This window comes from Marmota flaviventris, chromosome 1 (genome assembly GCF_047511675.1).
Source record: "Marmota flaviventris isolate mMarFla1 chromosome 1, mMarFla1.hap1, whole genome shotgun sequence".
Classification (NCBI taxonomy): domain Eukaryota; kingdom Metazoa; phylum Chordata; class Mammalia; order Rodentia; family Sciuridae; genus Marmota; species Marmota flaviventris.
Genome location: NC_092498.1, coordinates 16,742,823 through 16,757,793, shown reverse-complemented (window position 1 = coordinate 16,757,793; position 14,971 = coordinate 16,742,823). Strand labels below are relative to the sequence as shown.

Genomic DNA, 14,971 nt, shown 5'->3' with positions numbered 1-14,971 from the left:
ACTTATCTTTTGTGACCTTTACTTAGCTATGAAGAAAAAATGTTTAAATCTGAAATAACTCAGTAATTATCTAGTAGTATATTTTTTATATCAGTGTCTTCTAGGTTCCAGACAGAAAAACATTAGAATTTAGAAAATATTTGAAAGGCAACATATAAAGACAAATAACACATGGATATGGGCATTATCAAAAGTAGTCTTGAGTTCTTAGACCTTTAACAGGACGGCAAAGAGGGTGGGGAGCTGGCATGGGCCAAGGTGCTGGCAGTGGCCTGATGGTTTGGCACTGATCGCAATACAGGTACAGCTTAGAGAAGACCACACAAGCATTATTTTTATTGTTATTTTGTTTGTTTTTGTGGTGCTGGGGATTGAACTCAGGGCCTCTGTGCTAGACAAGTGCTCTGTCCCTGAGATACATTCCCAGTCCTTTCCTCATATATTATTAACAAACAAGTGATTTCTTGCATCTTGAGTAGATAAGGAAGAAATGTAGAAAAGTCTTAAAATTGAGCTTATTAAACAGTTGTAAGCAAAGTCTTTCATGTTACTGTTCATTTCTGTGCAGTGTGTGCCTGTTTAGCTTTTAGCTAGTTTGAAGGATGGATAGTTACTGGTTCACTGATGCATCTTTATGGGACCCCAGCACCCTGGTAATCCAGCTGTGTCTTATCATTACTCTTGCCCTAGTTCATCATGCACCTTCCATTGTGTGAAGTGGCTTGAAGCAACCAACATACACCAATGAACCCTGTACCAGAAAATAGTCAAAAGAAAGATATTTTAAAAGAAGGAATTTTTAAAGGAGGCTTTCAAAAACATTGGTAGATGAGACCTTATAAAATTATTATTCTTAAGACCTGAAGAGTGGGATAATATGAATTTTAAAACAGTAGCAAGTTCAAAAGAACACTAATAATTTTACTGTGTGTAAATTTTTAACAAGTGAATATGATTATTAGAACTCAGCTATAAAGATACACCTATTTTCAATTCAACTAGAGAAATACATTTTATTCATTCATATCAGGTCACTTTCAGGGGGGTTTTAGAGAGCTTTTCAAAACTTGTTGTTCCAAGATCAGTTGATTATAAATAAAGTTCAATGATCTGAAGAGACATATTTCTGAGAAATTATCCCTTTATCAAAATTGATCTATTCACATTGTTTCCAATGATTCCAATGTTAACATTTATAGTGCTTTCTCTAGAAAATGTTTTGTTCACAAGAAATAAAGTGTGATGATTTGTCCCACCAAATGAATCTCTGTTCTATTTCTCAGGAAGGAGAAGGGAAAGAATAGTGAGCATGAAGGCAGAGGTGGTGGTGGCATTTCTTCAAGTCAAGGAACAACAAACATTGTCAGAAGCCACGAGAAGTTGGCAAGAGGCACAGGACAGATTCTCCCTCTGTAGGAACCAACCTGCTGGTCCCTTGGTCTTGAGTTCTAGCTTCAGAACTGTGAAACAATAGGTTTCTGTTGTCTAAGACACTGGCTGGTGCAACTCTGTGATAGCTGCCTTACAAACTAATACATCAGCCTTTAGTAAGCATTTCCATTCTCCCCCAGACATCCACAGCGAGCATGGCCTTAATCAGTCAATATTTTGCAGAGGCCAGATATCAATAACCAGAATGATCTTCTCCTCAACTTCTGCCACCCCAAAGAGATAGGGCTTTGCTTTCTGTAAATATATTTCTGAGTATTTGTGCTTTGTTATTTACTAATTATTTGAGATTGTAAGTCTTAGGGTGGCTTGTATTATCCTGGGCAGGAAGAAAGACTCCTTAATGAGACACTGGCCGTCATCCCCCTAATAAAGGTGTGCATGTTTTGTGGCTACAGTCATGAAGACTGACAAAAGTTGGAAACACTTATATACCTAAGACTTTGTCCCTCTGTGAAACTCTCTTAAAATTTCAGGTTTCCACTGTTGATACCAATTTCTGATGATCACACACCAGTAACTAAGTCTGGATATCTTGTGGGGCCCTGGTTATTGAATGTGAGCCTTCCTTGTATCTAAATTGTAACCTTAATATTTCTGCCTCTAGATACCAAATCCCCAAGTTCTAAATTTAACTTCTTCCACCCAATTCTCTGTCCACATTCATGAGAAACAGGCTAAGTGGGTGATGCCCAGCTATTAGGCTACTGAAAGAGAGGGTTCTTAGCAGACAAAATAAAAATGCCTACAAAAGGGACTTTCTGAGCAATGGAGTACTAAGTTTTAGCTTCCTTTCCCCTCACTTCAGATTCCCACAAAGGAGATCTCCCTCAGCACCAAAAAGTCAGTGAGGTTGACTATCAATCAGAGTGCATAAATGATTGCAATTGTCAAAGTATAATTTTCAAAAAATTAAAAATAGCATTATCACATAAATACAAAGTGAATGCATATCACAACTTAGTCGCCTCACTAAAGATAGAATTAGTGAGACCGTGTGAAGACTACCAAGAGAATGGAGGACAGTGAAACATTCACAGCAACTGAAAGACAGTTTGCTGGAATGAGATGGTTTGTTTAGTTCCCAAACTGGGTAGTATTATAAAGGGAACTAAAACTATGTACCATTGAGTTTATTTTCCTACCCAATGTAATAATTTACACCCCTCTTATAATTCTTATGGCACTATTATTGCCAAGAATGATTTTCACCACTACCAACTACCCTTACCAAATTTTAAAATACCCTAGTTAATGATTAAATCATCAGATCCAGAATGTTCAAACCCTGCACAATCCAAAGAAAGGCCTAGCCCTTGATCACTCTTGGAAGATGACCCCTAAGCCCTTGGAATATCATTCCTGAGAAGAATGTAATTTTGTTATTGGAATCTTGGGCCACATATGACATTTTATGCTACTGATATGACTTATGGTGGTGGTGGTGTGGGGGGACCTCCAGCCACAATGGTATTAGTCTAACTTTTACAGGAACTGGAAACTGAATGACTAAGGTCAGCCATACAAATACTCCATGCCTACTAAAAACACTGGACCTCAAAGCTCAGATGAGTTTCCCTGGTTGGCAGTACTACTCAGAAGGTGTCATTCATCATTGCTGGGAGAACTAAAAACTACCTTTACAACTCTATTGGAAGAAAACAAACTAGAAGTTTGTGCATGATCTCCCTTCTGGACTCATCCCTAGGCTCCTTTTACCTTGGTTAATTTTAATCTGTGTCTTTCACAACAACAAATCATAACCATCAGTTAAGAGCTTTCCTGAATTCTCTGAGTCCTTCTAATCAATCATTGAAATTGAAGGTGGTGACAGCAGCCTGAGAGGTGAACTGTATATAATTGTATATCCTCTTCTGAGAAGTGTCTGTTCAGGTCCTTGGCCCATTTATTGATTGGATTGTTTTTTTTTTTTTTTTTTTTGGGTGCTTATCTTGTTCAGCTCTTTATATACCCTAGAGATTAGAGCTCTATCTGATGTTTGAGGGGTAAAAATTTGTTCCTGGGATGTAGGCTCCCTATTCACTTCACATATTATTTCTTTTGCTGAGAAAAAAACTTTTTAGTTTTAATCCATCCCATTTGTTGATTCTTGGTTTAAATTCTTGTGCTATAGGCATCTTATTAAGGAAGTTGGAGCCTAGCCCCAAGTGATGGAGTTTAGGGCCTATTTTTTCTTCTATTAGATGCAGAGTCTCTGGTTTAATCCCTAGACCCTTGATCCATTTTGAGTTAACTTTTGTGCATGGTAAGAGATAGGGATTTGTTTTTAAAATAAAATAAAATAAAATACTTGAGAATCAACCTAACAAAAGAGGTGAAAGATCTGTACAATGAAAACTATAGAACCCTAAAGAGATAAATAAAAGAAGACCTTAGAAGATGGAAAGATCTACCTTGCTCATGGATAGGCAGAATTAATATTATTAAAATGACTATACTACCAAAAGCACTATACAGGTTCAGTGCAATTCCAATCAAAATTCCAATGGCATTCCTCATAGAAATAGAAAAATCAATCATGAAATTCTTCTGGAAAAATAAGGTTGTTTTTTGTTTTTGTTTTCTTCTTTTTTGTTTTGGTGGTACGGGGGATGGAACCCACAGCTTTGCACATACTAGGTAAACACAACTACTGAGCTTTATCCCCAGCCCTGGAATGATATTTTCAGTGTGCTGAAAAGAAAAAAAAATCCTTTCAACCAAAAATATATTGGGGGGCTGAGGTTGTGGCTCAGTGGTAGTGCACTTGCCTAGCATGTGTGAGGCACTGGGTTCGATTCAAAAACAACCCTGCAAGATAATATTGCCCCCTCTCTCTGTCTCCCTCTCTGTCACTGCCTCCCCACCCACATGCAAAGTTGTTCTGAGAAATACACTGATAGACTTATGGGATTCACTTGTGTGCAAGGAATCCTTATCTTCTTGCTCCTTTCAATGTTCTTTGTTTGAGGACTGGGAACAAGTCAGTGGTAGAGCACTTGCCTACCATGGATAAGGCCCTTGGTTTGATCCCTAGCACCACAGGGAAAAAAAAAATCTTTGATATTTGATAGAGGCTGTAAAATGTCCTGGTGAGTCTTTGGGCTGAACATAATTATAATTGCAGGTTGATGAGTTTCTTGTACCTTAACAGTGACATCTTTCCCCAGATTTGTTAAGTTTTCAGATACTTTAAGTTTTTTTTCTGTCTCTTTAACTCTCCCTTCTGCTTCCATAAATCCTATCATGTGAAAGTTAACTGTCTTGATGATGTCCCGGGATAAACCCTGCAGGTTTTATCCATTCGTTCTCATTCTTTCTTTTTGTTCCCTTGACTGTATTTTTTTTTTCTGTCTTTGAGTTCATGGAGTCTTTTTTCTGTTTGATGAAGGCTGCTTTTAACCCTCTAATCCATTTTCATTTTATCCATTGTATTCTTCATTTGCACAATTTGTTCGGATATCGTTTGTGTTAGTTCTGTTGAACTCTCAGCTGTTTTCCTGATTTATTAAGCTGCCTAGTTGTGTTCTCTTGGAGCTTGTTGAATTTCCTTAAAACAATTATTTTGAACTAATTGTTGAGCAATTTGTATATTTCCATTTCTTTGGGGTCAGTTACCGAATAATTATTGTGTTGTTTTGGTGATGATGCATTTCTTTCGTTTTTCATATTTCTAGTTGCCTCATTTGATGGAGCAATCACCTCTTCCCGATATTACAGTTTGGATTTTGTGAGAAGTCTTTCACTTGTGGCTGGGTGGGGTACAAAGGTTCCAGCTACTGCAGTTTCAGGAGTGAAAAGTGGCGTAGTCTTCATGCATCTCTTTTTGCTGAGGTCAAGAATTGGTGAGGATTAGATTACCGGGGTCCTCAGTGGCCATATCTGCTGGTGTCCTCCGCAGTGCTGAGAGCTGTCTGTGTCTTTGGTGGTGATAGCCGCTGAGAGTCTCCTGATCTCTGATTCTTCTGTGGAAGAAGTCATGTTCAATGGGATCCCTGTAAGTGCTAGGTCTCCTGGATGCACTTCCACTAGCAGTGTCACAGTGTCTGATGCACAGGGCCCATGGAATAGCCATAATGCAGGGATCTGGAACATCAGTGTGAGTGGAATGACCCTGGCTGTGGGACTTGGGGCAGCAGTGGCACTGGTGAGTGGAGGACAAGCAGGCACCTCTACTGCTGCATTGGTAATGTTGTGCAAGGCATATGAACTCACAGTGGCTGCCAAGCCTGGGTTTGGAGCACAGGTGTGTGCTGGAATACCACTGCTCCATGGACTGTGCTGGCAGAGCAGCCAAGGAGCCCAGGTCTGGAATAAGCTGGGCTTCAGTGAGCAGTCTATCTTGTTGTGAAGGTGGTTCTAATATCCAAGGCATGGGTACTCACCAAGTGACCATGAAGCTGAGGCCTCAATACATGTACATGCTGAGCGATCTCAATTCTGTGTCCCAGAGTGGAGACATCCTCTTCAGGACTCTGGTTTTGGTGTCTGAGGCACGAGAGCATGCAGTACAGTCACGGAACCAGAGTCTGCAGCGGAGGGGTGGGCTCAGTCCCAAAGTGGTACAGCAGTGCCTTCTCTTGGGGGAAAGAGAGATAAGCAGCATTTCCCTTGCCACAGGGTTTGAAGTAATGAGGGATTCTTGTCACCTCAGTGGCACAATCTGCTAGCCAGCGTCTCTACAGTGCATTTCCTATGGACCACATGGCTGATTTCAACAGCACCTCCTTCTTTGTTGATAGTCATCTTGAGAGATCTCAAGTATGCCACCCTCCCCAGCAATCCCTTCTGTGCAATTACTCTGTTTTTTTTTTTGTTGTTGTTATTCCACTGTTTTGCTCCAAGTTCTTAATTGGATCCTTGAGCCCTCCCAAGACTATTTTTGGTTTTGGATAATTGTTTAATTTTTCAAGAAGAAATGGAGGAGGATGAATGCAGATATCTCCTACTCCAACATCTTGCTGGAGTTACTCTCTGAATGCAGGGTTTTTAATCGTGTTTTTCTGAAGTTAAGATTCCATCCCATTGGCCCTGACATACATGCTAACAGGAAAGATCTGACTATTTTCTTCCTAATTCCAGGGGGAAAAGATTCCTGCTTGGTTTTCAAGATCACCAACAACTTTTATCCTTGTAGCCTAGAAAAATTCAATAAGTAATTATAATAGCCAATGTTTCCGCATAGAACACAAAGTGGCTGGGAACTTTTCTGGTGACTTACACAAAGACCAAAGAGAGAGTAGGGTGTTAGATCTGATAGTCTCTAGGTGGATTTGATCGAAGTATTTTTTTTCTTTATTGTGCTGCTATTTGATAATGTACTATTAAGCCTTTTTGTATTGATAGTTATACACGAGACCATCCTCTAGTGTACTTTTTCCCCCCCCTTTGGTATCAGGGATTGAACCTAGGGCTGCTTAACACTGAGCCACATCCCCATGCCTTTAAAAGAATATTTTATTTAGAGACAGGGTCTCGCTGAGTTGCTTAGGGCCTCACTAAGTTGCTGAGGCTGGCTTTAAACTCATGATTCTCCCGCCTCAGCTTCCCAAGCTGCTGGGATTGCAGTCATGCCACAGCACCCAGCATGCATAATCTTTAATTAATTTTATAATCAGAAGTATGTTCATCTCACTATTAGAGTGAAGTTTCTTTCGTGTATAATTATAATTATGTATTAGATAATTATCATAATTACAAATTTGTTAATTATGTAAATTAAGTATGATTAAACTTATGTGTTACCTGAAAGTTTTATCTCTTGTCAACAGGAAGCCCATATATTTTCTATTCCACCTAAGTTCAATTTTACAAGTTTACCTTTTTTCTCACAGTGTACTGATATGGTTTAGCAAAGTGTTTATATTTATTTGTTTATCCATCAAATATTTTTGTATGCCTCTTCTGTGCTAAGTTCTATCCTAAGCACTTGGGCTACATCAGTGAACAAAATAAATATCTTTGAGTTCTCAACACTTACATGCTTATACTCTCATGACTCCTTTCATTTTCCCATACCTATGGTAATTTCTTCTTTCCATTCTTATTTTATGCATTATGCTTTTATTCCTTTTCCTATTAATTAGTTAATAGTTACTCAACTGGTTCTGTCTTTTCTTTCTCTCTTTCTGGATTTCACTTAGAGCAAACTTTCCAAAGGAAAAGAAATGCATTTATTAGTTCTGGTTTTCTGGACTTTTTTTTTTTTTAAGCTGGGGATCAGATCCATGCCTTATACATGTTAGTCAGGCATGATACCATAGAGCTGTAGTTTCATTCTGGTTTTTGCATTCATTAATAGCTCATATCTTACATCTTTTTCTAGCTTATGAATAGGCTTCTAACTTTTTCAGTTAAATAGCTATTTCGTTAATTTTTTTCATTTTTTGATTTGTTTTCTTTTCCCTATGTTAGTGCTGGGGATCAAACCCAGGGCCTCATATATGCAAGGCAAGTAGTCTGCCATCAAGCTACACCCCCGCCCCCACCAGTTTTTCTTTTTCTTGTTTAGTAATATAAACATTGAATGCAATGGATTTTCTTCTGAGAACTGTTTTACATATGATTTCATAAATGTAATGCTTTCAATTTTATTTTCAAGACATTCTGCAATTTGACTTTGCTTTCTTCTTTGATGAATAGTTGTTTACAAGAGTTCTTGTTGTATTTTACTTTCTAATGTTAGAGCTTTATCTTCTAGCTTTGATATTCTACTTTTAATCATGCTGAGCTCAGATAATATCATTGATCAATATTTTTAATAATTCATGAGATTGTGACAAGATATATTCTACTTCAAAATATTGGGTTGGGCATAATGGACATACATTCCTGTGTTGTAAATCCTTAGCATTTAATATTGGAAAAGCTGTTCTGAGTGAGTGGCTTCATTCCTTATCACAATGGTTATTAACTAGGGCTAATTTTGTCCCACCTCCCCCAGGGGACATTTGAAAATGTCTACAGATATTTTTGGTTGTCCCAACTTGGGTGGGGAACACAGAGGTGACACCAGCACCTGGTAGGTAGAGGTGGGGAAACCGCTAAACATCCTGTAATGCTCAGGAATTACAGCAAAGGTTTGTCCAGCCCAATGTGAATAATGCAGAGATGGAGAAGCCTTGATGATACAAAATCCTTTCTTGATAAATGTCACAATGTGCAGATTCCTGATGCCATAATTTCAGTTCATTGCATATAACTGCCAGCTAATCCCTTTAGACTCGTTTCTATAGCACTTCAAGTAAACAGTCCATCTCTTACAATTTGTTTTTTCATGCATTTTATCTTTTCTTGTATTGTTAAACTCATAATGGATTTTATTCTTTTAGTATTTGAGTTTAGATAACATAGAAACATGAGTCCCAATGAAAATAAGGTAAGAAAAACCAGAAATTGTAAATTATAAATTATTTCCTCAGTATTGAGAGAAAATTTCTCTGGTTAAATAACTACTGATACAAAAGATGGAGGTAATCAGAGGGGCAGATTAAGCTAGTCTTCTGCTTTCCTTCTTTCCTCAAATTTCTTGAAATCACTGTGCAAAGAGACAACTAAAAACACCAAATTCATGCCACCTGTAGAATAAAGAAAGGGTAGATAGAAAGAAGGGATGAGACTGGCAAATAAATAAAAGTTGAGAAAACTATAGTTCAAAATACTTACAGTAAACAGTTTCTGCAAAGATTAGTGCAATTTTAGACATACTCCAGCCTTACAGTCAATTAAAAATTTAAAAAATAAAAGCTTTTAGAGAACCATCCGATAATATGTTAAAAATCTGCATTTAGCTGGTGGTGATGGTTCAAGCCTGTAATCCCAGCAACTCAGGAGGCTGAGGCAGGAGGATTGCAAGTTTGAGGCCAGCCTCAGCAATTTAGTGAAAGCCTATCTCAAAATTTAAAAAAATAAAAATAAAAAAGAACCAAATATGTAGCTCAGTTGTAAAGGGCCCCTGGGTTCAATTCCCAGTGCCAAAACAAAACAAAACAAAAAAACTGTTTAAAATCATTAGACAAGTCATGTATTCTGCCAGCACACACAGCTTCCTGTACATACAGCTCTGCGGGTCAGTAGCCAGCGTGTTCTTCAGGCTGCGGTTCACTCCTTTCTAATCCATTGGGACACTAGGCCTGGAGAAGTGGACTAGCACAGTGCCTGGCCTGGAGGGGAACACAGCCTGGAGCAGGATACATTCCAAAACCACACAATGGCAGAAGAAAGAAAAAACAAGAGAGAAGCTGATTTTGACACTGACTTCTGGGATACAGCTATGGAAGTGAGGAGGGAGATGATGTGGCGGGAGAAGTAGGGAGTTATGTCAGTGTGTAATGTGTCCTTGGGGCTACATGAGAACCAGGCACTGAGTGTGTCTTGTGTAAATAATATCCTCCCAACATCTCTCTGGTTTAGAAACCAATGACATGAACTACTGCCACACGTACCATGAAACCAGATCTCTCTCTTGCCAACTCTACCTGCCTTATGGGCAAGTGGTCTCTGAGAGGACATCTAAGTACAAGAATCCAGCAACTAGGAGTCTAGTAAGAAGAACCAAAAACTGGCAAGGCTTTGAATACACTGACCACAACCCAGACTCCAGGAGCATTCTTCAAAGGTACTTGACATTAAAAATATCTGTCCTTATGCATGGTTGTCATTAGTCAAAGCTTCACTAGGTACTAATACCATCAGTTTCTATCTCCATTCCCAGGTTCTTTGAACTAAAGACTACATTTCAACCTGGAATTAGGCCCCTATCAAATGCCTCACACAATGTCCACTGGGAGAAGTCCTTAAAGACAGAGCTTCAGTATTTAATGGGAAAGAATAGCTCTGTGCTGGCTTATGGTGACCTTGCACACATTCACAAAGGAACATGGGAAAGCTTGAACTGCAGCTGACCCGTCTTGGTAGAATATCTTGAATCCTTCTGGAACATGCATGCATGAGACTTTGGAGAAGATTCTTCAGGGACATTTCTCCCTCATTTCTTTTGTCAGTCAGCTTTTCATCCCTGTGACCAAAATACCTAACAAGAACAACTCAGAGGAGGAAAGGTTGATTTTGGCTCATGGAATCTGAGGTTTTAGTTGGAGGTCAACTGGCATCACCTAAGGTGATATAGAAGACTATGGCAGAAAAGCAGAGTCCAGGCCTAGGTCGGGTCCAGGACTGCCCCCACTGTCCTGTGTGAGAGCCCAGGTCCAGGACTGCTCCTGCACAGAGTGGAGGACCACACTGGGGCTCCCATTTACCAACCTGTTGCTCCCCCAGCCTGCCTCCATCTTGGGAAACAGAAGCCATCGACATAGCCCTTCCCACATAGTAGCCTCCACCTTGGGACAACAGACAGAGCCTGGAGGCAGCTGCTTCTCCAAACAGGCAGCCCAAAGCCATTTTAAGGCCCACCCTTTCAGCCCCATCTCTGAAAGAAGTTGCAGCCATCTTGGGACACCCCCACTGATATCTTGAGGTACTTCTGCTATTGCCGCCACCATTTTTAGTTGTGCAGTAGCATCCATCTTGGGACACCAGCTGGGGGATAGAATCCCAACACCATAGTGAGGTACAGGTAATCTGCAGGGACTCTACAGATTACGGGGTAAAAACTGTAATACCTCAGATCCACACTGCAAGAAAGGAAGACACAAAAACAACATGAAAAAACAAGGGAAGAAAGTTCCCCAAACAAACCAAGACACTACAGTAATAGAATCCATTGACAGTGAGTTGATGAAATGCCAGAGAAGGAGTTCAGAATGTACATAATTGAAATGATCTCTGAATTAAAGAATGACATCAGAGAACACATACAGGCAAAAATGAATCCCTCCAACAAAGAGATAAGAGCAAATACAGGCAACCATTGATCACATCAACAAAGAGATAAGGGAGCAAGTACAGGTAGCAATAGATCACTTCAAGGAAGATATAGAGATTCTGAAAAAAAAAAAAAAGAAAATCCAATAAGAAGATTGGTGGCAGAAGACTATGGCAATAGCAGAGGCATTTGGGAAACAGAGACAGAGACAAATGGGACAGGGACAAAATATAGCCCCAAAGGCTATGCTCCTGGTGACCTAGTTCTCCAATCTGAGGTATTACTACCTGCCTACAGTTTCCACCACACCCCAGTGGTCCATTCTGCTATTAATGTGTTAATCCACTGATGAAGTCAGAACTCTCACGATCCAGTCACTTCCTCCAAAGCTCCTTTAGCACTTGAGCTTTGGGGGACCTTACAGATAGAAACCATAACACTTCCTTATCTAGCACTGTAATGAGGCATTTTCTCATCTTCTCCCAGTTGCTGACAGGTCTAAGGGTTTTTGTCACCTAACCAGGAAACAGCTGCAGGTTATAAAGCCACCTCCCAGCACAAAGCAGAGCTCCTCAGTGACGGAGTCTATCCTCATTCAGATTTCTTTTATTTTGATTTGGCCCTGTACAAGAGAATAAAGATAAAAGATTGTTACTAGAAGGGACACAGACACTGAGAAGAGAGACATAAAGATAGAGATTACACTCTGTATTCAGAAGGATATGATAAAATGACTTAGATTTCAGTAACAATTCACCTTAGGGGTCTTGAGGATACATAAATAGATGTCTATGTTTTTTTAATGATAAATATTTTTTACATTGTTTTAGTTGTAGATGGACACAATACCTTTATTTTATTTATTTATGTGGTGCTGAGGATACAACCCAGTGCCTCACACATGCTGAGCAAGTGCTTTACCACTGAGCCACAGCCACAGCCCAGTAAATACTTTTAGTAGACCCTGACACCTGTGTTCCGTTATGGCAACTGCTGCTTCATCACCAGTGCACAGCTAGCTTGCACAAGAGCTGGTAAATTTTCCCACTTTATAAATATAAATATTTGGATTCATGCCACGGCTGGGTTGCTATGGGTTGGAGGGGAGCACTGGGTAGTGGGTCTCTGGGTCAGGCCCTTATCTGCCATCAGACTCAGTGAAGCGGAGCCACTGTCACATGGACCTGTGGAGAAACTTAATATATTAAGTTTGTTCTCCCTGAGGCTAGAGCTGGAGTGCTGTCTTTTGGAGAAAGCCAGTGAATTAAACTCCATGAAGACAACAGACAGTTCTTGTGTATAACAAGGAGTTCAAACTGGGACCAAAAAAAATTGGCCCAGAAGGACTTAAACAGGCAGAGAAGGATAACTCTCTAAAATGGAGACATCAGCTTGTCCAGCTAGAAGAAGAACAAAAGTTAATATTGACTCCATTGAAATGAAATTTGGACTTTTGGCGCCAACTCTGGAGGGCCATTGAGAGAAGTGATATTGTGGTAGATATTGATGGTAGATGCTCAAAACCCACCTCTGTTTAGATGTGAAGATTTGGAATGTTATGTGAAGGAGACAGATGCTGAGAAGGAGAACACTGTCCTGATAAACAAGGCCGACTTGCTGAGCAGCCGAGTGCCTGGGCCACATACTTTGAAAAAGAAGATGCAAATGAGGTTATTTTCTGCTCCACTTTGGCTTAAATTGCTCAACTGAATGGTGACTCTAAGGAACAAGTGAACAGAGATACTGGAGAAGGAAGCATCTGATTTCTGAAAACTCCAGTTTTGAGGAGAATAAAATTCCACACAATGAGACCAACCATCTGCCCAACAGGGATTCTCTCTTACTTGATGATTCCTCTTGTGATGAGGATGATAGTGAGGAGGATTGTCAGGAGGAGGAGGACTGGCAGACATGCTCAGAAGAAGATAGCTGCCCTAATGAGGAGGCCTGTGGTCAGGGCTGGAAGAAAAGCCACTCTGTGGATTCTGAGGCTCAGGACAGGAAAATCCAATGGAGGAGGCAAATTCACAATGTTAGCCACCACCATCACTGGTGGTCTTTACACAGCTGCACACTGGGAAGCAGGTGAAAGATGGGCAGTTTACCACTGGACTGGTGGGCTACCCTAACACTGGTAAAAAGTTCAACCATCAACACCATCATGGGCAACAGAAAAGCATCTGTGTCTGTCACATCTGGTCACACCAAGCATTTCCACACTCTCTACATGGAGCCTGGCCCATGCTTATGTGACTGACTAGGCCTGGTATTGCCATCCTTTGTGTCTATGAAGGCAGAGATGATTTGCAATGGAACTCTCCCAACTGACCAGATGAGAGATGGTGTCACACCTGTAACACTAGTATGCCAGAATATTCTACTACATGTTTTAGAAGCTACCTATGGCATAAGTATCTTAAAGCCTAGAGAAGATGAAGATGCTTCTCGATCTCCAACCTCAGAAGAACGGTTGACAGCAAGGATTCATGATAGGACATAGACAGCCAGGCCCACCTTGGTCTGCACACTATATCCTAAAGGATCATGTCAAAGGGAAACTACTATACTGCCATCCTCCTCTGTTAGGGTCTGTAAACAAGTCAAGATGGCCCCTGGCATTTTGCCAGGGGAAATGGTTTGTGAAGTAACGCCAGCGAGCTATTAAGTGTGGAGATTCCTTATTGGTTGACTGCTGTATCTAGTTTATGTTAATTAAGATAAGCTGTGTGTAATGTGTATATACCCCTACTGTCCTACAATAAACGGCTCCCACTCCTGCTGTATCAATGTACACAAGTTGTTCGTCACCCCCAGGTTATTTTGCTGCAGCCGGACTGCGGCACTCCTCCTGGAAGAGATCATGTGACATTTCAGCATCAATACCAGTGACTCCTAAGGAATGAAATGAATACTGATAAAATAAAAATGCAGCCAGGTAGAAATAAAAACACAAAAGCAGATAAAAAATGTAGTGGACAAAACTTTTTTCATCAAAGAATATGAACACTTTGACCAAAGGGGTTCAGGCTCTGGAAGCACTAGATAAAATACAGCAACAGAAATAATAATGAGAAAATTTCTAGACTCCACAAGCACCTAGATATGTGATCCTGGCCATCTGCCAAAAAAGAGTAGAAGCTCTTTGTTGCCTGTGGAACGTTTGACTCCAGTGCTGTGGAATGGACTTTGCTCTAGTGGATGTAGCCATACCCAACAGTCTTGATGTCAAGGCTGAAGGGCTCCTGATATACTGCCTCTGACTTGAGTCATCATTGGTACCCCAGAAACGTACTCCTGTAAGATGATGAACTTCAGAAAGTTAAAAAAATAACTTTGTATACCCTGGAGATTAATGCTCTAATCAAGAAAAAAGCAAAAACTAATATCAATAGTAAGGGAGCTATTAAAATAACCCTTCAGATGCTAACAATATATTAAGGTGACTTAGATTGCATGCAAATATATGTGATAGCTTAAATAACATGGTCTACATCAGAGAAGGATCTGTGTGTTGCTGAAAAGATAATGTGTTCAGTGACTGATGGATGAAATGTTCTATATGTGTCTGTAAAGTCTAAGTTATCAATGTATTGTTTACTTCTATAGCTTCTTTATTCAGTTTTTGTTTGGAGGATCTATCCAGTGGTGACTGAGTCATGTTAAAGTTACCCAGTATTATTGTGTTTTGGTCTATTTGAT

General features: G+C 40.0%; 1 pseudogene; it reads left to right on the top strand.

Annotated features, from left to right (window-relative positions):
- Window positions 1-12,364: 12,364 nt before the first annotated feature.
- LOC114105597 (large subunit GTPase 1 homolog) lies at window positions 12,365-14,380 on the top strand (annotated as a pseudogene).
- The last annotated feature ends 591 nt before the right edge of the window (window positions 14,381-14,971 follow it).